The sequence below is a fragment of the Hyperolius riggenbachi genome, chromosome 4, assembly GCF_040937935.1.
Source record: "Hyperolius riggenbachi isolate aHypRig1 chromosome 4, aHypRig1.pri, whole genome shotgun sequence".
In the NCBI taxonomy this organism is placed as follows: Eukaryota; Metazoa; Chordata; class Amphibia; order Anura; family Hyperoliidae; genus Hyperolius; species Hyperolius riggenbachi.
The window spans coordinates 374,216,030-374,241,690 of NC_090649.1; positions in this window are offsets into that span (position 1 = coordinate 374,216,030).

Here is a 25,661-nt window from a genome sequence, read left to right on the forward strand (position 1 = left end):
CATCTGGTTGTCATGGCTGCAGCGGTGGAGGAGCTGCAGCATGGATGGGCCCGCCTCTGGGTTCCCCGTGAGCCTGGAAGGGGGAGCAGAGCAAGTCTTTGCTTGGAAGTATTTGGAGTCTAGTGATGGTCCCAGAGTGCTGCGGTGCCTCGGCGGTGGTGGCGGCAGCAGCAGCGGTGGTGGGGATCTCATCACGGCAGAGATCCCATGTGTGTCCCACGTGCAGCCCTAAGCGGCTTCCTGCTGAAGGTGGATTTCCGGAGGACGGCTGAACTGACAGCCGAGGTGATGGAGGCGGGGCCAAAAGGGGTCTTAGCCGGCTGCCAACATGCAGAGGCGGAGCAGGTACTGCTGGCTTAGTGATAGGTTGGGCTGGCTTCTTTGATACCCCCATCCCCGCCTGTCACCCGGTGCGTGGCGCCCCTGTGCGCCCAATGGACAGAACGCCACTGCAATGCCTATCTGCAAATTTAATGCAGGGCGGGCGGCCGCGGACGGAATGCATCTGGGCTCAGGAGGTGAGCAGAGGTGACTGCCCCCCAGTCCGCCGCAGCTGCAGCCTGCACACACAGCCATGCTTTTGTGTGCAGAGGAAAGGAGCAGGTGGCTGCAAAGTGACTGGGCGGCCATTGGGACACTGATTCTTAACCCGCCCCTACCTTGGCTCCGCCCTAGTCCTGGGCCTCGGTGGCCTGCCCACAAATCCGGCCCTGCTACCCAGTACCGCATATACCCAGTACCTGTTGTGTTTACTTAACCCACCTCATCACTGCATATACCTAGCTGTTGTGTTGAGTGAACCCACCTCACTGCATATAACTACCTTTACTGTTGAGTGAACCCACCTCACTGCATCTAACTACCTGTTGTGTTGAGTGAACCCACCTCACTACATATAACTACCCTTACTGTTGAGTGAACCCACCTCACTGCATTTAACTACCTGTTGTGTTCAGTGAACCCAGCTCACTGCATATAACTACCTTTAGCCTGGCGACCATATGGGCTTGAAAACCGCCACGGCCTACACTCTCGCCACGGTGCACACCAGTCCAGCACGGCCGTCACTACGCAAACATCTGTTTGCGGTGCGTTACACAGTTAGTTTGGTGTGTCAGTGTGAAGCAGAACTCTAATTATACTCCTTGATTGATGTATACACATGCAAGATGTTTGAAAGCACTTTAGGCCTGCAATTTAGCATTCAATGTGATTTCTGCCCTTAAAACGCTGCTTTGCGTCACATCCAGATTTTTCCCCGGGACTTTGGCCATGTATCCCACTCTGCCATGCCCCCATCCAGGTGTTAGACCCATTGAAACATCTTTTCCATCACTTTTGTGGCCAGCATAATTTTTTCTATTTTTCAAAGTTCGCATCCCCATTGAAGTCTATTGCGGTTCACAAACTTTTCCGCGAACTGAACCTTCCGCGAAGGTTAGCGAATTATCGGTTTCGCAAACCTAAAATCGGAGGTTCGGCCCATCTCTAGTGAAAAGAATATGGAGGCTGCCATATTCTTGACTCAAGCTGTATAGTACACCCCAGTTCACATGGGCATCTTCGAACAGCCTACCAGAGGAATGGAAATGACATACTGTGGGTGCATCGTTTGCTATCGTTGCACAGTGTTTTATTTGTGTCTCAGCTTTTTGTTAAAAACTGCAGAGACTGGGGTTCCAGACACTGCATGCAGTGCCTGGAAAGGATGGCAGTTTAGGCAGTCGGGGGTGCACAAACAATGGGAAATGATAATGAATGTGCGCACCATCGGTAAAAGAACTGCTTCCTTTCACTTTGAATGGAAACAGTTCTGTAAAAAGAAAAAAAAACAGACGTCGGCAAAAAAAAGCCGGGGGAACTGTCCGTGTGACCCAACACTGCCTGACAGACGTTGCCTTAGCAAAGTCTTGTCAGTGCAATAAAAATAATGCACCACAGTAGTAGTAATTAGTTCTTTCTCCCTCCAAAATGTCATAGATTCCATCATACACAGGCAATGCACATGTTGAGTGAGTTATGAAGACTGTGTTACGTAGTTTGTGTACTGCTCAGTAAAATTTACACTATTTTTCTTGTGGTTCTATCCTTACTTTTCTAATAAAGAAGATAACAATCTGTGGCTGAGCTCTAGATCATGTAATTATATTGATAAGACATTGCATACCAAGATGCATAAATGATATACACAAAAATAAACTGTAAGCAGACCTTTTTGGGTAGTGTTGGGCGAACACCTGGATGTTCGGGTTCGGGTCCGTTCGCCGAACATGGGCCAGATGTTCGGCATGTTCGGCCCGAACCCCGAACTCCCCGAACATCCCGCTTTTGGGGGCCCTATGGGGTCGCAGGCATAAGGGGGGAGCATGCCCCGGTCGCGGGGGGGGGGGTTGGAAATTCCCCCCACCCCCTCCGCTAGCGCTCCCCCCTCTGCCCGCTTCCCCATAAAAAAGTTTGATGAAAGTACCGGTGGCTGGCCTGGCAGTAGAGTGAGTGAGGAGGAGGAGTCCGGAGAGTGACGCGTTGAGGCCGGGCAGCGGGCGGTTCAACGTTGTACCCTTGTGGTACTTCCGCCCTTTCTCTGACCTCACGTCCTCTACGTGATGACGCATAGAGGGTACGCGTGACGCGTACCCTCGTATGCAGAGGACGTGAGGTCAGAGAGAGGGCGGAAGTACCACAAGGGTACTACCGCTGAACCGCCCGCTGCCCGGCCTCAACGCGTCACTCTCCGGACTCCTCCTCCTCACTCACTCTACTGCCAGGCCAGCCACCGGTACTTTCATCAAACTTTTTTATGGGAAAGCGGGCAAAGGGGGGAGCGCTAGCGGAGGGGGGAATTTCCGCCCCCCCCCCCCGCGACCGGGGCATGCTCCCCCCTTATGCCTGCGACCCCATAGGGGGCAGTATTCGGCCGAACAGGGCCCCTGTTCGGCCTGTTCGGCTGGGCATTAAGCTGTTCGGGCGAACCCGAACTAAAAAGGCCGAACACCATGAGGTGTTCGGCCGAACTCGAACATCACCCGAACAGGGTGATGTTCTGCAGAACCCGAACAGTGGCGAACACTGTTCGCCCAACACTATTTTTGGGGTCTACTAATTAATAGTCAGTAAAATTCTGTTCACCTAAATTTTATCGAGCAGTACGCAGGCTATGTTACGTAGTTTGCGCACTGCTTGGTAAAATTTAGGTGAGCAGACTTTTATTGACAGTTAGTTAGTAGACCCCTAAACGGGCTGCTTACAGTTTCTTTTTGTGTAAATGTGTCTCTTTTCTTTCTGGGTAAGCAGCACTGGACACAGTTCAAATTTGGGTAAGGACACTATTTGCTTGAAGTTTGTATGTTCTCCCTGGGTTTTTGTGGGCTTGCTTGAGAAACTCTGGTTTCCTGTTGCATTCAAAAACCCACAAGTAAAATAATGGGCTTCCTCTGGATTGACCTTAGACTATGGTTATAGTTGAGTTCACTTAACTTGAATTCACTCAAATAACTTGAATTCACTCTAACGCCTCCTTCCGCCTTTACATGAACTCCTATGCATTTTTATACCAAAATTCAGACATGTTATTTTATGCTGTGGTAATCTTTGCATCTTATGCATTATTATTATTATTATATTTCATGTTTTTTTTTTTTTTTTTTAATTAACCACTTCAGCCTTCAGTCATTTTTCACCTTATGCATCTGAGCAATTTTCACCTCCCCTTCATTTGCCAATAACTTTATCACTAATTATCACAATGAATTGATCTATAGCTTTTTTTTCCACCGCCAATTAGGCTTTCATTGGGTGGTACATTTTGCTAAGAATTCTTTTTTTCTAAATGCATTTTAACAGGAATATTAATAAAAAAAATGAAAAAAATATTTTATTTGTTCATTTTTCCCGATTATTACACCATTTAAATTATGTCCCTATCACAATATATGGCGTCAATATTTTATTTGGAAATACAGTTGCTTTTTCAGTTTTGCGTCCATCACTATTTACAAGCTTATAATTTAAAAAAAATATTAGTTGTATGCCCTCTTCACATGCATATTAAAAAGTTCAGACCCTTAGGTAATGATTTGTTTTGTTTTAAATTGTATTTTTTTTTTTTAGTTAAAAATTTTATTTGGGTATTTTTTTGGGTGTGGGAGGTAAACAGTTAATTTTAAATGTAATTTATTGTGTCTTTTTGTGATAAAAATGTATGTGTACGTAGTTTTACTATTTGGCCACAAGACAGCCACATACATTTTTTGTTTTTCTATCCTGTGAACGAACACGCTCGCTTACAAGAACTATTAGGAGGACATGATTTTTTTTTTATTCAGAAAGGCTGCCGCTTCTGATGAGAAGCTGTCGGTTTTTCTACCGGGGACATAGATCAATGAATGGGAACGATTGTTCCCATTCATTGATCTCAGGGCTAATGGGGGGGGGGCACGTTTGCATGCGCAGCACCACAGAAGCAGCTTTTTGGACGTGACAGTCACGTCCTAAAGGTTAAAATGGTTAAAGAAATACCTAAACTGGTAGCCATATCACCAACATCTGAAAACCTGAGAAGACATTCTCAGGCATGCAATTGCCTGTGATACTTACATATTTCCCGAGAATAAAAAAATCATAAAATAATTAAGTTATAGTTAATGGATTTCATATTCCTTCAAATGGCTGTATTTTATTTTCTGCAAGTTAATGAATGAAAGGTAAAAAAAAAATTCCTGCAAAAATATACAAACATTAATAAGAATTCCAAACCGTATAAATCCGTATTTATTATTATTCTATTTTAGGCTGTACTTATCTGTGCTCTTTAGCTCAATGAAATCCATTTAGTGTTTTATGTTCCAGCGCAGTGGTGGTACTTTGGACTCATAATGGCTTTTACTCAATATTTGGATTCAATGAGGATACTTTCAGAGAAGCTAAGGTAGTTAATCATACGAATGACACAAACATCTAAGACAATTCTCAGACGCCAATTATTATTTTTCAAGGTACAATTCCACTTCGTCCCAAGAGATAAGACCATTTCCGGTCATGTTTTACTGTAACCATAATTGTCTGTCCCAAAATGAAGCAACTTCTTTAGAAATAAAAAGTGAAAGCCATCCATCTGCGTCTCTTGCAGAAAATATGTTTTCACACAGTGACTTTTTCCATTAGCTCAATTTCTGAAAGATATCTCATGCTAAGAACAAAGCTCAGAGTTCTTTTGACAGAATAATGGTGGCATTTCCAAGCAAAGCAAATTGTCCTAATTTGCTGTGTGTGGAAAATGGAAAAGATTGAATTGCAATATTTTAATTTGCCATTGTAAGCTGAAGTGTGAAAAAAAATGTATTGCATCATTACCGAAAGACATTTAAGGGCTTCCTATTATCACATTACCTGTCATTCTTTTATGCTCCTTTCATTGCCATCAAAAAGAAATAATAATATGCAGTGATGGTATTTAAATTGTATCATCCATATCCAAGAGTTACCATCAAATATGTTTAATGTATAGCAAAACATGTCCCTGTAAGTTCAACTTTTAAATGTTATGTATGACATTAGAGAGGAACTTTACTGAATATAAAGTAATTTATAAAACTGTTTATTTTTTTTTTTACAGTATTGCTTATTATTTAATCAATGAAAAGAGCCTCAGTTTTGCATATAGGTTGAGGTTGAGCATCAGTTAGAAGGGCTAACATAAGGCAGTGGGCTAGTGGGAAGCTAATCTGGCTTCCTAGAAGTTAATGGTTGGTAATTTTAAGGGATTTATAGAACTAGCAAATTCCACACCTCTGGTATTTCTGTGCAATATTTTCATAAAATTGCAGAATTTCCACATGATTTACTGTTTTCAATAGGAAAACAGGAATTCATGCGCTTTAAAGGACTTCCAAGGCCAAAATCCGGGCCCAAAACATAAAAAAAGTTAGCTACCTTCATGGCTTTGTAAGGCACGGAGGACGCCGTCCGCGCCCTCCGTGCCGTTCCGCCTGGTCCCCTCTGGTGAATAGCCCCCCGAAAGGCTGCGACCCCACGGTTCGGGTCGGCATCTTCTGCCCCTATAAAGATGGCCGCCGGAGCTGGCCACGGCTGCGCAGTCCGCATAGCCGCTACTGCGGCTGCGCAGCTCTAGGGCAACCCCCCGATCACGTAACAGGCAGCGTGGATCGGAGGGTTGGCCCTAGAGCTGCGCAGCCGCAGTAGCGGCTATGCGGACTGCGCAGCCGTGGCCAGCTCCGGCGGCCATCTTTATAGGGGCAGAAGATGCCGACCCGGACCGTGGGGTCGCAGCCTTTCGGGGGGCTATTCACCAGAGGGGACCAGGCGGAACGGCACGGAGGGCGCGGACGGCGTCCTCCGTGCCTTACAAAGCCATGAAGGTAGCTAACTTTTTTTATGTTTTGGGCCCGGATTTTGGCCTCGGAAGTCCTTTAAAGAGTTAGACCGCTCTCAAGCTTTAACTTGGCTGCAAATACACATACTGTATTTTTCACACCTTAAAGTGGTCTGAAAGCCAGCATTTCTACTTTGCTCTAAATGATTCCTCACAGCTTTAAAGCTACTATCCTAGAATTTTTTTTTAGCAGAACATCACTGAAATGGTTAAACAAAAGCATTTTGTCCTACTACTCAGCTTCAATCCGCATCCAAACTGTAGCTGTAACAAACTTATTTGGTGTGGTCTCTGGAGGCTGTTCTGATAGTGTGGAGCAGCTGGAGGAGGCTTCCTCTTCCCTTTTGGTCGATGGCATCCCCGGCTCCCGTGTAGACATGAATCAGAATGTTCGCATCTCTGGCTCCCATGTAGATGTGGGTCGGCGTGTTGTTTCTGGCAGGACGCGCACAGCTCAGAGCTGCCTTTGTAGGCTGAGGAGGCGTGTCTGATGGGGTGTCAGCTGTGATGTCAGCAGCTGACACCTTATTGCAGGAGGTGCTGTCAACTCTGAGGGATGGGCTTTTGCCCTGCCTCTTGGGTATTTAAGGCCAGAGTATTCACTTGCTCGTTGGCCTTGATACTAATCAGTATGCTGGTTCTTGGTCCTTATCCTAGTGAGATAGTTGTTTGAGAGCTACATTTCATATATTGCGCATCACCAGCCTGATATATATGTACTCCAGTCAGTTTAGACCTGTGTAATATACCGTATTTTCCGCCGTAGAAGACGCACTTTTTCTCCCCCAAAAAATGGGGAGAAAAAGTCCCAGTGTCTTATACGGCAAAGGCAGGGAATCCCCGACTTAAGGACGCCCGCCGATACGACGCCATCGGGGATTCCCTGCCTTGCCTTTGTTCCACTGAGAGTCCCGCTGTGAGTCCCCCCCCTGCTTGTCTCCACCCACTACTGTGTCGCTGGGTCCCCCCCCCGTGTCGCCGGGTCCCCCCCCTATGTCGCCCTCCCTGGGAGAAGCGGCAGCGGCAGAAGGTTACCTCCTCCATCTTGCCCGCGGCGATTGAAGACATCCGGCTCCTGTGGGTAGTGATGGGCCGAACCTCCGATTTTAGGTTCGCGGACCGGGTTCGGTTCGCGCAAAAAGTTCGCGAACCGCAATAGACTTCAATGGGGAGGCGAACTTTGAAAAATAGAAAAAATTATGCTGGCCACAAAAGTGATGGAAAAGTAGTTTCAAGGGGTCTAAAACCTGGAGGGGGGCATGGCAGAGTGGGATACACGCCAAAAGTCCCGGGGAAAAATCTGGATGTGACGCAAAACAGCGTTTTAAGGGCTGAAATCACATTGAATGCTAAATTGCAGGCCTAACGTGCTTTAAAACATCTTGCATGTGTATACATCAATCAGGTAGCGTAATTAGAGTACTGCTTCACACTGACGCACCAAACTAACTGACTGTGTAACGCACCGCAAGTTACCAGCTGTTTGTGTAGTGACGGCCATGCTGGACTACTGCGCAACATGGCGAGATTGCTCTTCCTCACTCAGTGATGTCAGGTAATGTGTGACTGCCTTCTCAACTTTACAAGGCATTGTTAAAAACCTTACGTTTTGTTTTTAAATTACATTTTCTACTTGCTGTGTACTTGTTCAGTACCGCTACAATGAGAATCCTTTGGAGGCGGGCAAGTCTGGCATTGTGACCCCGGGTAATGGCCGGGGAATGAGGGATGGAATCCGGTGTGGAGCCTGAGCAACGGCTACCACTACACATCCAAGGAGAGCAGCAGGCAGGCATGCACGCCCGCCCCGAGGTAGTGACCAAAAATAACAATAAAGGAGAACTATCGAGGGCTTGCTGCATTTGAAATGAATGTACTTTAAATCCTTTAACGAGAACCAGTTATCATTGGGCAAAGATGACACCACATTCCTTTCACGAGAATCATATGGAGGCGGGCAAGTCTGCCATTTGTGACCCCGGATAATGGCCGGGGAATGAGGGATGGAATACGGTGTGGAGCCTGAGCAACGGCTACCACTACACACCCAAGGAGGGCAGCAGGCAGGCATGCACGCCCGCCCCGAGGTAGTGACCAAAAATAACAATACAGGACTCAGAAGGACTTTTGAGGCCCTAATTGTAATGAATCAACTTTAAATCCGTTAACGGGAATCCGTAAAGGAGGGCAAGTCTGCCATTGTCACCACGGGTAATGGGCGGGGAATGAAGGTTGGATTCCGGCCCGTAGTGGGAGCCTGCTGAGACCCATGCTGTAGCTGCCCTGACCGTGCTTTGCAGACCAGGCATCTGTGGTCAGATGGACCCTTGACCCAGCGGAAGACAAACCAAGTCGAAAGCATTTGCCAAGAATGTTTTATGGAGGGCAAGTTTTTTGCCATTTTTTTAAATTGTTTGAAACTGTAGATGGTTGTATTTTTCAATTGTTTTAAAATGTAGATGGTTGTATTTTTAAATTGTTTGAAACTGTAGATGGTTGTATTGCGTTCCGGAGTTGGAGCCTGAGCAACGGTTACCACCACACATCCAGGCAAGGAGGGCAGCAGGCCGGCATGCACGCCCGCCCCGAGGTAGTGACCAAAAATAACAATACAGGACTCAGGAGGACCTTTTGAGGCCCTAATTGTAATGAATCAACTTTAAATCCTTTAACGGGAATCCGTTATGGAGGGCAAGTCTGCCATCCATTCAAGTGCAAGTTATGCACTGACTGCCAGGTATAATGTGCAGTCACAGATGCAGTGAAAGGTATGCAGTGACTGCAAACAGCCGTTTGTGTAGTGATGGCCGTGCTGGACTGGTGCGCACCATGACGAGAGAGTGCAGGTGATGGTGGCTTTTCAGCCCAGATGGTCGCCCGGCTGATGTAGCTGAATGACAGGACAGTGACTGTCCAGCTGATCAAATTTGGTCTGACCACAATGAAACAACAACCTTATTATCTTTGGTGTGCCACCCCCACCCGGGACACTCATATAGCCGGCGGTCATTGCTTCATTGTGATACGCAAGCCCCTTCACCGCGGCAAGGTAATGATCATGAAGGGGAATGGGCACATGTACATGCCTTTTGTTTTTTTGTTGCAGCCGCCTGCAGTTCAGCCAGAAAAATTAGGCAGGCATGTGCACGCCCCAGAAAAAGTAGTATAGCGGCCGCTGCTAGCAGCAGCCTTAAAAATTCTGGAATCCGCCTAGAGTCCTGGACCCTGGTGATGGTGGCGGAGAAGGCAGTCAAGCAGCCTGCAGGCAGAGATGCTGTGTGTGGGGACTGACTTAGTCTTCGGTCGTGCAATAGCCCTCAGGGATCCATGCCTCATTCATTTTGATAAAGGTCAGGTACTGAACACTGTCATGACTTAGGCGACTTCTCTTCTCAGTGACAATGCCTCCAGCTGCACTGAAGGTCCTTTCTGACAGGACGCTTGCGGCAGGGCAAGAGAGAAGTTGGATGGCAAATTGGGACAGCTCTGGCCACAGTTTAAGCATGCGCAACCAGTAGAGCAAGGGTTCATCCTCGCTGCTCGCAGTCGCAGTGTGTACATCCACACTTAAGGCCAGGTAATCGGCTACCTGCCGGTCCAGGCATTGGTGGAGGGTGGATCCCGAAGGGCTACTGCGAGGCGTTGGACTAAAGAATGTCCGCGTGTCCGACATCACCCCGAGATCGCTGGAGCGTCCTGTCCTTGCCTGCGTGGACTGGGGAGGAGAAGGAGGATTACTTCCAGTGGTACCTTTATTGCGTTGTACTGTCACATCACCCTTAAATGCATTGTAAAGCATCATTGACAGCTTGTTCTGCAAGTGCTGCATCCTTTCCACCTTGTGTTGAGTTGGTAACAGGTCTGCCACTTTGTGCCTGTACCGAGGGTCTAGTAGCGTGGCCACTCAGTACAGGTCATTCCCCTTGATTTTTTTGATACGGGGGTCGCTCAACAGGCTGGACATCATGAAAGAGGCCGTCTGCACAAAGTCGGATCCAGACGTACTCTCCATCTCCTCTTGCTCTTCCACAGTGACGTCACGCAACTCCTCTCTACTCCTCTCTGGCTCCCCCTCTGAACTGTCCCCCTGGTCATCTCCTCTATTGGGAACATACGTGACATCCGTATAATCGTCATCATAATCCTCCTGCCCAGCTTTGCTTTCCTCAGAAAACTCCACAACTGCACCAACTTCAGGTGGTTCATCATGCTCCTCCTCAAACGTTACGTCAATACTATCGCCACCTAACTCAGACGTATGAGGTGGTGTACCTGCGCCTTCTTCTTGTTGTTGCAGTAGTGGCTGTGAATCAGTGATTTCACCACCACCAAATAACTCCTGTGAAGTGTCAAATGCAGCGTATGTGGTGCTTGTTGTAGCGCTGGTGGCTGCGGGAGATGAGGTGTTCTGTGTTAAATACTCAAGCACGTCCTCACAATTTTGGGAAGTGATGGCACGTGCCTTCTTCTGAGCACTGTACTATGGGCCAGGTCCGCACGAAATCACAGCAACACCACCTCACACAGACCTGCCAGTGCCAGGTGGCCTTCCTCTGGGTCTGCCTCTACCTCTTCCTCTATCTGGTTTGTCCATTTTGTCCATCTCGGGGGGAAGCTAGGTATATGCAGTGAGGCGAGTTCACTCAACAGAAAAGGTAGATATGCAGTGAGGTGAGTCACTGAATGCAAAAGGTAGCTATATGCAGTGAGGTGAGTTCACTAAAACACAACAGGTAGTTAGATGCAGTCAGCTGAGTTCACTCAACCTAAAGGTAGTTATATATGCAGTGAGGTGAGTTAACTCAACCCAAAGGTATTTATATATGCAGTGAGGTGAGTTCACTCAACAGAAAAGGTAGATGTGCAGTGAGGTGAGTTCACTCAACCCAAAGGTAGTTATATATGCAGTGAGGTGAGTTCACTGAACACAACAGGTAGTTAGATGCAGTCAGCTGAGTTCACTCAACACAAAGGTAGTTATATATGCAGTGAGGTGAGTTCACTCAACAGAAAAGGTAGATATGCAGTGAGGTGAGTTCACTCAACCCAAAGGTAGTTATATATGCAGTGAGGTGAGTTCACTGAACACAAAAGGTAGCTATGTGCAGTGAGATGAGTTCACTCAACCCAAAGGTAGTTATATATGCAGTGAGGTGAGTTCACTGAACACAACAGGTAGTTAGATGCAGTCAGCTGAGTTCACTCAACACAAAGGTAGTTATTTATGCAGTGAGGTGAGTTCACTCAACCCAAAGGTAGTTATATATGCAGTGAGGTGAGTTCACTGAACACAACAGGTAGTTAGATGCAGTCAGCTGACTTCACTCAACACAAAGGTAGTTATATATGCAGTGAGATGAGTTCACTCAACAGAAAAGGTAGATATGCAATGAGGTGAGTTCACTCAACCCAAAGGTAGTTATATATGCAGTGAGGTGAGTTCACTGAACACAAAAGGTAGCTATGTGCAGTGAGATGAGTTCACTCAACCCAAAGGTAGTTATATATGCAGTGAGGTGAGTTCACTGAACACAACAGGTAGTTAGATGCAGTCAGCTGAGTTCACTCAACACAAAGGTAGTTATATATGCAGTGAGGTGAGTTCACTGAACACAAAAGGTAGCTATGTGCAGTGAGGTGAGTTCACTCAACCCAAAGGTAGTTATATATGCAGTGAGGTGAGTTCACTGAACACAAAAGGTAGCTATGTGCAGTGAGATGAGTTCACTCAACCCAAAGGTAGTTATATATGCAGTGAGGTGAGTTCACTGAACACAACAGGTAGTTAGATGCAGTCAGCTGAGTTCACTCAACACAAAGGTAGTTATATATGCAGTGAGGTGAGTTCACTCAACAGAAAAGGTAGATATGCAATGAGGTGAGTTCACTCAACCCAAAGGTAGTAATATATGCAGTGAGGTGAGTTCACTGAACACAACAGGTAGTTAGATGCAGTCAGCTGAGTTCACTCAACACAAAGGTAGTTATATATGCAGTGAGGTGAGTTCACTCAACAGAAAAGGTAGATATGCAATGAGGTGAGTTCACTCAACCCAAAGGTAGTTATATATGCAGTGAGGTGAGTTCACTGAACACAACAGGTAGTTAGATGCAGTCAGCTGACTTCACTCAACACAAAGGTAGTTATATATGCAGTGAGGTGAGTTCACTCAACAGAAAAGGTAGATATGCAATGAGGTGAGTTCACTCAACCCAAAGGTAGTTATATATGCAGTGAGGTGAGTTCACTGAACACAACAGATAGTTAGATGCAGTCAGCTGAGTTCACTCAACACAAAGGTAGTTAATTAGTTATATGCATTGAGGTGAGTTCACTCAACAGAAAAGGTAGATACGCAGTGAGGTGAGTTCACTCAACTTCAAAGGTCGTTATATACAGTGAGGCAAGTTCACTTAACACAAAAGGTAGTTATGTGCATCGAGGTGTGTTCACTCAACACAAACGTAGGTGAATGCAGTGATGAGGTGGGTTAACTAAACACAACAGGTACTAGTAGTAGGTATATGCAGTACTGGGTGGGTAGTACAATGTGCAGCTCCCTGTCACATACACAGGTAGTCACTGAATGTGCTGCTGAATGCTGGTGGGCTGTTGGCAGTGGGGCACACACATTATGAATTAGCAATGCTGTCTAAGCAACACAAGTGTCTCACACACACAGGTAGTCACTGAATGTGCTGCTGCTGCTGCTGCTGGCAGTGGGACACACAGTATGAATTAGCAATGCTGTCTAAAAAAACACAAGTGTCAGTTTCAAACACAGAAAAAAAAAATTGATCACACGAGCAGGATGATCTCTGAAAAGAGCTGTTCTGGGGCGCTATTATAGCAATAAGATTCAGCTAGGCCTAGGAGCAAGCTAAGAAGGCAAGAACCTGACTAATCTGTCCCTAAGAGAACAAGTCTGCAGCAGCTGTCCCTTGTCTGTCTCTAGCAGGCACAGGAGTGAGGCTAATGGCCGCCGGAGTCTGCCTTATATAGGGGGGGGGGCTCCAGGGCTTAGTATAGCCGGATTGGCTATAATGCGCCTGCTGACTGTGATGCGGAGGGTCAAAGTTGACCCTCATATAGCATTGTGGGGCGAATCAAACTTCCGGGAAAGTTTGCCTTTGCCGGCGAAGGCGAACCACCCGAAGTTCGCCTGGAACCGTTGCCGGCGAACCGTTCGGCCCATCTCTACCTGTGGGCGGCTTCCTCTAGTGCCGGCTTCTAATGAAGCGTAATTGATGACGCGTCATTACAAGCCGGCACTAGAGGAAGCCGCCCACAGGAGCCGGATGTCTTCAATCACCGCGGGCAAGATGGAGGAGGTAAGCTTCTGCTGCTTCTCACAGGGGGGGACCCAGCGACGGGGGGGGGGGGGGGGGTAGAGACAAGCAGGGGGGGGACTCACAGCGGGACACAGTGAGGAGGACACTCGGGAGGACACTTGGGGGGGACAGGAGCACATTTGGGATGACACTTGGGGGGACAGGAGAAAACTTGGGGGGACACTTGGGGGGACAGGAGGACACTTGGGAGGACACTTGGGGCAGACAGGAGGACACTTGGGGGGGACAGGAGCACATTTGGGAGGACACTTGGGGGGACAGGAGCACATTTGGGAGGACACTTAAGGGACACTTGAGGGGACAGGAGGACACTTGGGAGGACACTTGGGGGGACAGGACACTTGGGGGGACACTTGGGGGGGATACTTGGGGGGACAGGAGGACACTAGGGGGGACACTTGGGAGGACACTTGGGGGGGACAGGACACTTGGGGGGACACTTGGGGGGGACAGGAGGACACTTGGGGGGACACTTGGGGGGACAGGAGGACACTTGGGGGGACAGGACACTTGAGGGGACTGGAGGACACTTGGGGGTACAGCGCTGACACATGGGGGTACAGGACGACAACTGGGGGTGACAGGAGGACACTTGGGGAGAAATGGGGACACAGGAGGGCACCATTTGGGGGAGGTCATGTACAAGACGCTCCTGAAATATGGACGCACCAGGTTTAGTTTATATTTTGTTTCCCTGGTTTTTGCCCTCTAAACCTAAATGCGTCTTATATTCTGGAGCGTCTTATACGGCACGAAATACGGTATATATATATATATATATATATGTATATATATATATGTATATATATATATGTATATATATATATATGTATATATATATATATGTATATATATATATATATATATGTATATATATATATATGTATATATATATATATGTATATATATATATATATATGTATATATATATATATGTATATACAGAGCCGGGACAAGGTGCTCCAGCACCCAAGGCTGAGACACCAAAGTGCGCCCCTCCATCCCTGCCACCCCAGCTGTCACACACTGATTGCTATTAGACTAAGAGGCGCCACAGGGCCCACAACTTCCCCAACACCTTAATATCTAGTTATCTGGCTTGCAGTCACTGCCATGTATCCCCTTTTCTTATTTATTTCTACTTCAAACACAATTAGGAATGACAGCTGAATGAATTCTGCGCCCCCTCCTACACTGCGCCCTGAGGCTGGAGCCTCTCCAGCCTATGCCTCGGCCCGGCCCTGTGTATATATATATATATATATATATATATATATATATATATATATATATATATTGTAAATATAGTAATTATTGTATTTCTGTGTATAAACCGGCAAGTCCACCACTCTGATTAAAGTCTCATCCCTTTGTACCTCAGTCATCTGATACCCGTTGTAGACCTCAGCTAGCTTAACGACTTTGTCTCGGTCTCATCCTTGTCTGTGCCTCATATATCTGATCCTATGTGTATGACATCTGCCTGAATATTGACCTTGCACCTGTCTCTATCCCTTGTACTGTAGTCATCTGATTACCTGTGTAACGATCTTAGCCCGTTTTTGACCTAGCTCTGCATTAGTCCTCCTGTACTGCGCATTTCTGACTTTTCGTGTATGACCCGAGCTTCGACTTGACCTTGCTTTATTGTACTTTCTGTGTGTATGTTAAGCCGCATCTACACGCGTAGATGCGGCCGCGATGTGGCTTATCAATCGAGCCGCTGATGCGGCTCGATTGATAAGATCCGACAGGACGGATCTTGTTTCCGCCGATTCCCTGCTCGCTCCCCGCGAGGGGACAATGGCAGGGAATCGAGCAGAAGATAAGCGGCACCGGCGGGGACGAGCGGGGAATCGAATCCGGCACACATGCGGCGAGCGGGGACGCGGCGGGCACGTGCGGGGACGCGGAAGAGGCAATCCGGTGGCTAATCGAGCCGCCGGATCGCCGCCGCATCTACTCGTGTAGATGCGGCTTTAGACTCGGCATTACAGTAGATAACATTATCTTTGTTTACATTCCAGTCTTGTTACATTGTGTGTAAATACAGTCTAACAAGTGAAAAGAAGCTCTATGTGCTTCAGACATACACACACACAGTTCAGAAAAGCTCATTAGAAGATGTTAATATATAATAAAAAGCAGTTTAAATAAAAAATGCAATGCCAGCATTCAGGGTATGATAAACTACACTTTGGAAACTTGTAATTTGTAAACAGACAATATTACTTATGCACAAAAGCATATATGATAATTGTGTGAGTAATAAAAAGTAGGAAAACACAATTTCATTGAATGTTATGTCGGAGTTTCAGACACATGGGTTTAGAGGACAAAAATCAAGGGAAAAACATTCTAAACCTGGTGTATCCATGGCGTAGCTTGTGGCGCTTCTCTAACAAGCTGTCTCGATTTCCCAAGCTACGCTGCCCAACTAAAGTAACCCCTGCTGCACTAATCCCTGTGGCAAGTGCAGAGGGCACCTCCAAATCTCTGAATCCACATTTTAGTACCAATGTTGCAATCCAAAGGACAGCTTGTCCCCTAAAGTCCTCAGAAAACAATCTAACTCAAAGAGGTTTTACAAGTATATCAACTCTTAAAACAAAAAAAACAAAAAAAGAAAGGTCGAGTGTATTAAACTCCTGAAGGGTTGTAACTCAGTGGTGGATGACCAAGGTAAGGCGGAGTTATTAAATCCTTTCCTTGCTTCTGTCTTCACAAATAAAACATCGCTGTTGCAAATTACAGATGCGGAAGGGTCTCAATCTTCCAATTGCAATATTAAATACTTACCCACCTAACAACTGCGGCGGCAGCCCTAGGACCGCCTAACGCCAATTGGCGTCAAGTCCTGGGGACGGCTACTGCAGGATATTGTGTGCAGGTTGCACGTGCATCTCCTGCTTGAGGGGCAGAGCTCCGCCCTGCTTACAGTCTCCGGGCAGCGATCGCCGCTCTGGAGACTGTTAGACGACGAAACCACCGTCTTTTAACTAAGTACAGCGATGTGATCCACGGCAGTGCTGTATTGGGGACAGCCGTGTGACACGGCTGTGCCCCTGGGGCACTTGAGAGCAATCGGGTAGAAGCCTATGACAGCTGATCACCAGGATTGGCCGGCTGGGGGGAGGGAGGGGTTTGTAAAAAACAAACAAAGAAATGGTAAAAAATTTAAAAATAAAGAAATATTTATTTAAAAATTTTTTTTAAACAACTGGGGGGCGATCAGACCCCACCAGCCACCAACAGAGAGCTCTGTTGGTGGGGAGAAAATAGGGGGAATCACTAGTATGCTGTGTTGTGCGGCCCTGCCGCTTGGCCTTATGCTGGGTTCACACTATGGGCTTGATTCACAAAGGAGTGCTAACTGTTAGCACGGGCTTTTTCGCGTGAATTTTCGCATTGCGCGCGATTGCAAATTTTCGCGCTAAACGATAACGTTTTCCCGCGTAAACGTTATCGGTTCGCGCGAAAATTCGCGATCGCGCGCAATGCGAAAATTCACGCGAAAACGGCCGTGCTAACAGTTAGCACTCTTGTGAATCAAGCCCCATGAGATTTTCTGGCCGATTTACTGTCTTATCGATGATTTCCAACATGTCCAATTTGCTTTCCAATCGATTTCCTAGCATTCTCTGATCGATTTCCTATTAAAGTGAATGGAAATCGATCGGAAAATGCTCGGAAATTGATCGGAAAGCAGATCAAACATCTTGGAAATAATCGATCTGACAGTAAAATGGCCAGAGAATCTCATAGTGTGTGCCAAGCATTAAAGCTGCAGTGGTCCATGTTAGGAAAAATGACCTCGTCTTTAGGGGGGTTTAGCACTGTGGTCCTCATGAGGTTAACACAGGAAAAAGCGAAGGTAAGACTAAATAAATTAAAAATAGACAAGGCACCAAGCCCAGATTGGCGTACAACCCACGTTTTCCCATTATTTAAGAAGGGCAGTAAAATCAGATCAAGGAAATTATAGACCTGTAAGCTTTAACGTCAGTTAAGGAACTAAGGGAACTAATAATCTTATTTCTCAGCATCAGCATGGGATTACTAAAGACAGGTCCTGTTTGACTAACATGCTCAGCTTTTATGAGGTAGTGAACACTAATGTGGATATTGGAAATGCTGTAGATGTGATATACTTGGACTTTGCAAAGGCCTTCGACACTGTTCCCCACAAAAGTCTGGTGCAAAAGTTGATAATGCAAGGACTGGGGAAGAGTCTGTGTGCATGGATAGGGAACTGGCTAATGGACAGAAAACAAAGAGTTGTGGTTAATGGATCTTATTCAAAATGAGTATCCAGGGCTCTTCAATTTGTTTATTACTGACTTAGTAGATGCAGTAGAAAGCGATGTTGCAATTTTTTCAGATGATGCAAAATTGTGCAGAATCATCCACTCTCAGGAACATAGCGACATATTGCAACATGATCTGGATAGGATGGCTATATGGGCACATACTGTAAGTGGTAGATGAAATTCAATGTTGAAAAATGTAAAGTCATGCATTTTGGTCGTACCCATGGTCTAGCACCATATAAAATAAACTGGATACAGATGGGGACATCAAACTTGGAGAAAGACTTAGGAGCACTCAACAACAAGTTAAATAATTGTATTCAATGCCAAGCCACTGCAGCTAAAGTTTATAAAATTTTGAAAAAAAATAAAAGAGAAATAAAAACCCAAGTTGCTAGCATAATATTGCCCCTGTTTAACTCTCTAGTAAGGCCACATCTGGAATATGGAATTCAGTTCTGGGCACCACATTATAGGAAAGATATTGCAGTTTTAGAGCAGGTGCAGAGACGAGCAACAAAATAGATACGAGGGATGGAAGGTCTCACTTACCAAGAAAGGTTAGATAAACTGGATTTATTTAATCTGGAGAAAAGAAGCCTTAGAGGAGAACTAATCAACTTGTATAAGGGCAATATAAAAGCTTGGCGGATGAGCTTTTTCTCCCTAATCTTTTAGAAAGGACTAGAGGACATGATCTGCGCATGGAGGAAAAACTTGTTAGCCATTTATTTAGAAAAGGGTTCTTTACAGTAGGAGTTATTAAGATGTGGAATACATTGCCACACAAAGTAGTTATGGCAAATTATATATCTGCATTTAAAGGGGGCTTAGATGCTTTCCTTGCAATAACATCCATGACTATAATTACTAGGTAATACCCAGTGGTGTTGATCCAGGGATTTTATTGGATTGCCATCTGGAGTCGGGAAGGATTTTTTTCTCTTTTGGGGGGGCTAATTGGACCATGCCTTGTAAGGGTTTTTCGCCTTCCTCTGGATCAACAGGGATATGCGAGAGAGTAGGCTGGTGTTGTACTTTATTTTCTGGTTGAACCCGATGGACGTATGTCTTTTTTCAACCCAAATTACTATGTAACTATGTAACAGTAGCTGCAAAATATGCAAGTTCAAATGCTTATGTAGTAATTCAAAGGATGGAAACAGCAGAGCAGTGGAATAGCAGGCAAAATCAGAGAGACTCCTAAACCACAATATAGCACAGTTCAGAGGAACTAGAGGCAAGTCATTTTGAAGCAATGCAATAGCCAAAGAAGAGCCACATGGAATGTGTTTATCTCACCATCCCTAGATGCATCCATATCATCTCCTTCATGCCATACAAGCTGATAATCAATTGTCAAGGGTCCCTAAATAGGTTGAAGCTGGCATGGTCAGAGCTGCCTGGTCCGGCATCACTTCTGTGGAGAGGGGCAGCTGGAGGATAAGGAACAAAGGAGGCCGGCCTTGCAGGGGCAGTGGTGAGGGCAGGACTGGGGGGCATAGGCTACAGACCTAGGCCATTGTTCAGTAAGCGGATCCATGTATCCATGCAGTGGAGGTCAGATATCAGTGCTTGGTTGCACGGATGTGCCATGGTTGTTGAGAGTGGGCCAAAGCCATGGTGCCGAATACGGCCGGCAGGTCCATGGCGCTGAACAGACAGAAAGTTCATGTACGCTCTACCCCCTGATTAGTCATACCAATCAGTGCAGGTTCTCGGTGGGCCAAGCCAAGGTACATATGTGGAAGAAAGGATGATCCGCAAACCAGATTTGGCTGATGTGAAAAATGTCCGTTCTTTATTGAAAAAAATCCACAAAACACCGTGCAAAAAAATCACAGGATCAACTGACACATATCGGGCTTACCACCTGCCCTTAGTCATAGTTAAAATGTTAAATGTAAAAAGTTTTAACTATGACTAAGGGCAGATGTAAGCCCGATACGCGTCAGTTGATCCTGTGATTTTATTGCATGGTGTTTTGTAAATTTTTTCAATGAAGAACAGACATTTTTCACATCAGCCAAATCTGGTTTGCGGATCATCCTTTCTTCCATCCATGGCACTGAAGATGGCCTGACTTCCTGGAGGGGCTGCAAGGGAGCACAGAGTGAAGTACTACTGGTGGTTCCATCTGCGGTGGAGGATCGCAAGCTAGGTCTGTCTCATTCAGCAGAGGTCTTGCTGGCTGGGGCCAGTTGCTGTGGAGGGGATTGGAGGTCTGGTGGAGGCAGTAGATCACGGTCCGTGTGGAGCCGGGAGAGGAGAGGCAGCCGGGGGACAACAGCTGCGCAGGCTTCAGGACATACACAGGCTGTGGTGGGTAGCCGTCCAGTGAGCTGCTGATATGAGGGGGACAAAACAGGGCTTGGAGAGGCACATGGCAGGGGGTCGCAGATGCAAACAGTCTCAGTGGGCAGATGGATTTAGTGGGAGAAAGCACAAAACCCACAGTAGAAAGCTGCCGCATTAGCCAGCCACATGTCGGCCAGCAAATTCCTGGCATAACCTACCATGGGGATTGTGTGTGTGTGTGTGTGTGGGGGGGGGGGGGTGCACCTGGCCACACATTCTGACCATTAATTGCACTACTGGCCCTCCACTCTTGGTAGACAAACAGACAGAAACTATGGTACTTGCCTAAGATGAGGAAAGCCTCTGGATCCTATAGAAGCTTCCCACATTGCCCTCTGGTCCCCTATTGCCGAGCATGAACCCGCCAAACCATTTAAATCAATTATTTCAGCATTAATAAAATTGAGCAGGGAGCAGTGCACCACTATTATTATAATTTGCTAAAATATACCAGTTCAGAGGTACTACCAGAAAAAAAAAACTTGCTCTCTTTGCATAGAGAGAGTGACTTTCGGGGAGGGCAGCCGCCTCTGTTAAATCTGGCCCTGGTTACCGCAAATGTTCAGTTGCAGACTTTTCTGCCATAAGAGTGCCTCAATAATTACTAACAGCACAATTCAATGACTTTTCACACATGCAGATTTTTTTTTTTTTTTTTTGCGTAAATGCATTACGAAATATAATAATTTTTGTTTAAATAGGTTTTCTTTGCAAATTTGTACCTGCCTGTAGGACTTATTTAAGAATCAGAGGAGGTTTTAGGTCACATTCATATAAAAAAATAACCAAAAACATAACAATTTAAAGAATTCCCATATTTTAAAGCACCATAATATGTTTAGAACTGCAATAATCAGTTGAATATCTGCAATGATGGAGCAAAGCTCCCCACAGATCACTCACTTCATTATTATAAAAGTCAGTTTAGATTGCAATGTTCCAAACATGGTGACTGTGAATCAAGCTGTTTAACAAAAGCATAATCAAAACTTGAAGAAAAACATAAAATGCATTTGGAAATAATTTAAACTCAGCATGCAAGAAAATGCTATGCTTTATATTATGCTTATTTATTCACATTTCAGACCATTTTTATTACCTTACAAACTTATTCTTTATTTTTAAATACCCACTTGAGGAACCTTTACTTTGCATTGTTTGCCAGCTGAGTATCAATATACTGTTGCTAGGTTGTGGATGTTGTCATGGAAACAGACAAACACTTCAAATTACAGAACAGCTTTTTTTATGGATGCCTGAAAATCTTGAGGACAAACTTGATATTCAATCGTAACTCTCTAGAAAATATTTCATTGTTATGCTGCTCATATAACATTGTCACCCTGAAGAAAAACTGTGTGCACGGCTGTACCCTTCATACATATGCATATTTTCCTCTGAGAAAATGAGCATAGAAAGACGCTGCTTTTTTTTTTTTTTTTTTTTTTTTTTGTAACACTATTTTTTATTGTATTCAAAAGCAGGTAGATACAGAGAGTGTGATCACAGATAATGAGACACTTTTTTTACAGTACACTATAATCTAAGCGTAAATGGACAGCTTGGATACAACCTTAGAAGGTGATCATGGCATAATTTTAACTATATGAATCAAAGAGTCATTGTCCATGAATGATGAGATTTCAGGTCTCTTGTATCTGTTTCAAGGAAGTATAGTGAGCTGAGATTGAAGAACAATGGAGAGAATACCTAGGGTATGAAAGGAGCGAAGAGAAATACAGAGTGTACCTAGGACATTAATTGGTCAACGGAGTTGCTTAGGCCTAAATAACAACAATAACAATAAAAGGAATAAGTATCAGGTCGGTTCCTAAGTCCAAGCAAGTATTAGTGGTGTGGTCAGAGCCAAGGTAGCTTACTGAAGTAGGCCTTGAAATCAGTGGGAACAGAGAGGAATTTTAGGGTTGAGTCAGCCATTATCCAGATAGTGTTCCCATGGACCCCATATTCTGTCGAATCTAGTCCCAGTGTCCCTAAGGGTAGCAGTTAGTTTTTCTATTAGTTTAGTCCATTTCATTTTTGCTAAGACTTCAGATAGCTCAGGTGGAGCTATTTTTTTCCAATTAGAAGCTATAAATAATCGAGCTGCAGTAAGGATTCGTATTATTAGAATTCTCTCAAATTTGCGGGCTTGAGGAAAGGATTTACCTAGTAACATAAAGATGGGGTCCAGGGGAACAGTTAAATCCAGTTAAATCCTAATGAGGTTGGAGGAGAATGGGATTTGTCAGACCAGATAAATGAATCCAGTGAAAAGGGTAGAATTTGGGTACAGTTGCTTCTATCAATGCCCATTTGGTTCTGACCATAAAATCTGACCACTCGGTTAGTTGACGTAGATGTGCTGTTTTATAATAGAAGGCAATATTGGGTAAACCTAGGCCCCCTTGATCCCCCGGGGACCATCATGACTTTTTTGGAGACCCTTGACTTTTGGTGGTTCCATATGAATTTGCTTATTTCCCTTTGCAGTAGGGAGAGTTGGGAGGAGGGGACTGCTACTGGTAGGGTTTCGAAAAAATATAAAATACGGGGTAGTATGTTCATTTTGACTTATAGTCATACATTTTGAGTATAGTCATCCTAACCATGAGATATGAAATTTGGTCCATTTATGGAGGTCTTGGATAATGGCATGGATTATTTGGGGGAAATTATGTTTATATAGGGTGTTGTATGATGTTGTAAGGGAGATACCTAAGTATTTGAAAGAAAGTTTTTTCCAGTTATAGTTATATGATGTCTGTAGTGAATCAAGAAGGGAGAGGGGGACTGTTAATAGGCAGGGCTTCTGTTTTATCATGATTAAGTTTATATCCAGACAGTTCTTCATTGTCTCGAAGTACCTTTTTAAGGGTCGGAAGAGTAGTTTGTGGGTCAACCAGGGTCAGTAGGACATCATCAGCAAAAAGGGAGATTTTATGTTCCCATTTACCCTGGATGACCCCTTTAATATCAGGATTTTTAGGAATGGCACAGGCCAGGGGTTCTATGCTGAGAGCAAAAAGTAGAGGGGAAAGCGGACACCCCTGTCTTGTGCCATTTTTTATAGGGAAAAAAGAAGGGGGGGGCTGCAGGGAGTTTAATGGCTGTAGTGGGTTTAGATAGAATAGAGAAATCTGATTAGGTTGTAGAATGGACCTGAGAAGCTTGATGTTCTAGAAGGGTGAAAAGAAGAGACCATGAAAGGCTATCAAAAGCCTTTTCCGCGTCCAAGCTCAGGAGTAAGGAAGGCCTCCAAGAGGCCCCCATGAGTTCTATCAAGTTGACAGCCTTTCGAGTGTTGTCTCCTGCTTGTCGTCCTTGGATGAAACCTACTTGGTCATTATTGACAAGGGATAAAAGTATAGGTTGACATAGGCCACAACAGTTCCATTTTCAACGGGATTCTTCCATTTTTGGGCGTTCTCTCCCGACTCCTGCCCCCTGCTGGCCTAATCCCGAGTTTTGGGACCCCACTAGGAGGAGAATTAGTCTAATTACCCGCCGACCACATCATTCCACTGACTAGGTGCAGTGTGCTATTGCTGCAGGCAGATGTGGGCAGACTGCGCTGCTCAGTGTCTCACATGTGCGTCCTCTTCACCCTGCACTGATCGGCAGCTCCTCTTCTATGGAGCATGGCTCGGTAACTTCCCCTGCTCAGCTGCTGTCTCTCCTTCTTGTCTCTCCCGCTGAGTCTGTCTGATGTCATGTGATTCTGGCCAGGGGTTTGTGTGCTGCTGGCTGTCCCGTTACTTATCACACTTCACCAGGTAATATACGACTGCTGAAACCACTATCACCAGTCATCTTTTGTGTTCTCCTGGGAGTCATGTATGAGACGCTGGCCGGGGGTTCATGCTGCTGACTGTCCCTGCTGATCCTTATCGCACTTCACTGGATAATGGGGTAATATATGGCTGCTCACGCCTCTTATGTCCAGTCTGCATCTCTCTTTTGTGTTGTCCTGGGGTCCTGCATAAATCTCGATGCAAGCAAGGAAAGAAAAGTTCCAGCACTCAGCGGAAGATGCAACAGGAGGCCGGGCTGGGCTATACTATATGACAGACTGTGTGGGTGAAGGTCCCTCTAAACTGCGTGCTCCGGCAGGAAAAAAGCAATGAACTTGTAAACATGGAGAGAGAGGACAAAGCCAGCACTGCAGTTAGGGTTCTTTAATTGGTAAAAGTTAAGCACTCACAGTTGTATGGTAGCCAGGTGTCAGAGCAGGTTGAGTGGGCGCCAGGTCTGAGGTTCCCTGCGGACGACCGTTTCGCGCTGCACGCGCTTGTTCACCGCTGTGGGAAGGTTGGGGGCGGGCTGCCTCAACGCGGGTTACATACCCGCGCCACGGCGGCACTTCCGCCATTATCTGCTAGCCACGCCCCCATTACTGTGTCATGCCATGACGCTCACTCGTCCCGCGGACAGGACGGAAAGCGTCCATGTTCCCCAGCAACAGAGTGTACGCCCACAGGCACGCCCATCCTGCATAAATCTGTTCACTCTTTTTGTTATTCTTGTTTTAGTACTTTATTGGCATTTTTATTTCCCCCTCTCTCTCTGTTTTGCTTCACAGGCACTTTCTTTTTCCTTCCCTGGGACAATCCTTCCCTCCTTTACTAATTTATATTTGATTCCCCATGCATTAATTCATAGCTTCCAGTCCTTCTTTGGGGAACCCAGTTCCTCTTTCTCCTAATTTGTCCCTCTTTCTCCTCATTTGTCCCTCTTCCACGATTGTTGTACACATCTATGTAAATATGTTTTTTTTCTACAGAAAACCTTATTCTTATGCTTAAGGGCTGGTTCACACAAGCATCTTGTTCCGCAGCGTCTGTCTCGGGCTTACCGTCCCAATCTGTGTTTTTCATCCCTGCAGGGGGACACAAAGACACGGCGGTAATTGACCCTGGCGACCGCATGTAGCATCCAGGGTTGCCTGAAACAAAGGGAAAAATCAGGATCGGAACAATACAAACACTCCCATTCACTTAAATGGGAGCATTTAGCAACGAGTCCCGAACGCCAGTAGTAATAGTACGCCAAGCTTCCATCTGAAAAGGCCACTAAATGGATACATTTCTTATTTTCAAATGTTAATATGAAGGAAAATGAAGCAGGATAGAAAGGATCAGTAGGTTTCGAATGATAAAATAACACATTTTTCTTATGAAATCTTCATGGTATGCATGACTAGGGTGTGTGTTGGGGGCGTGATTAGGGGTGGGGCAGGGGCGTGGCTTAAG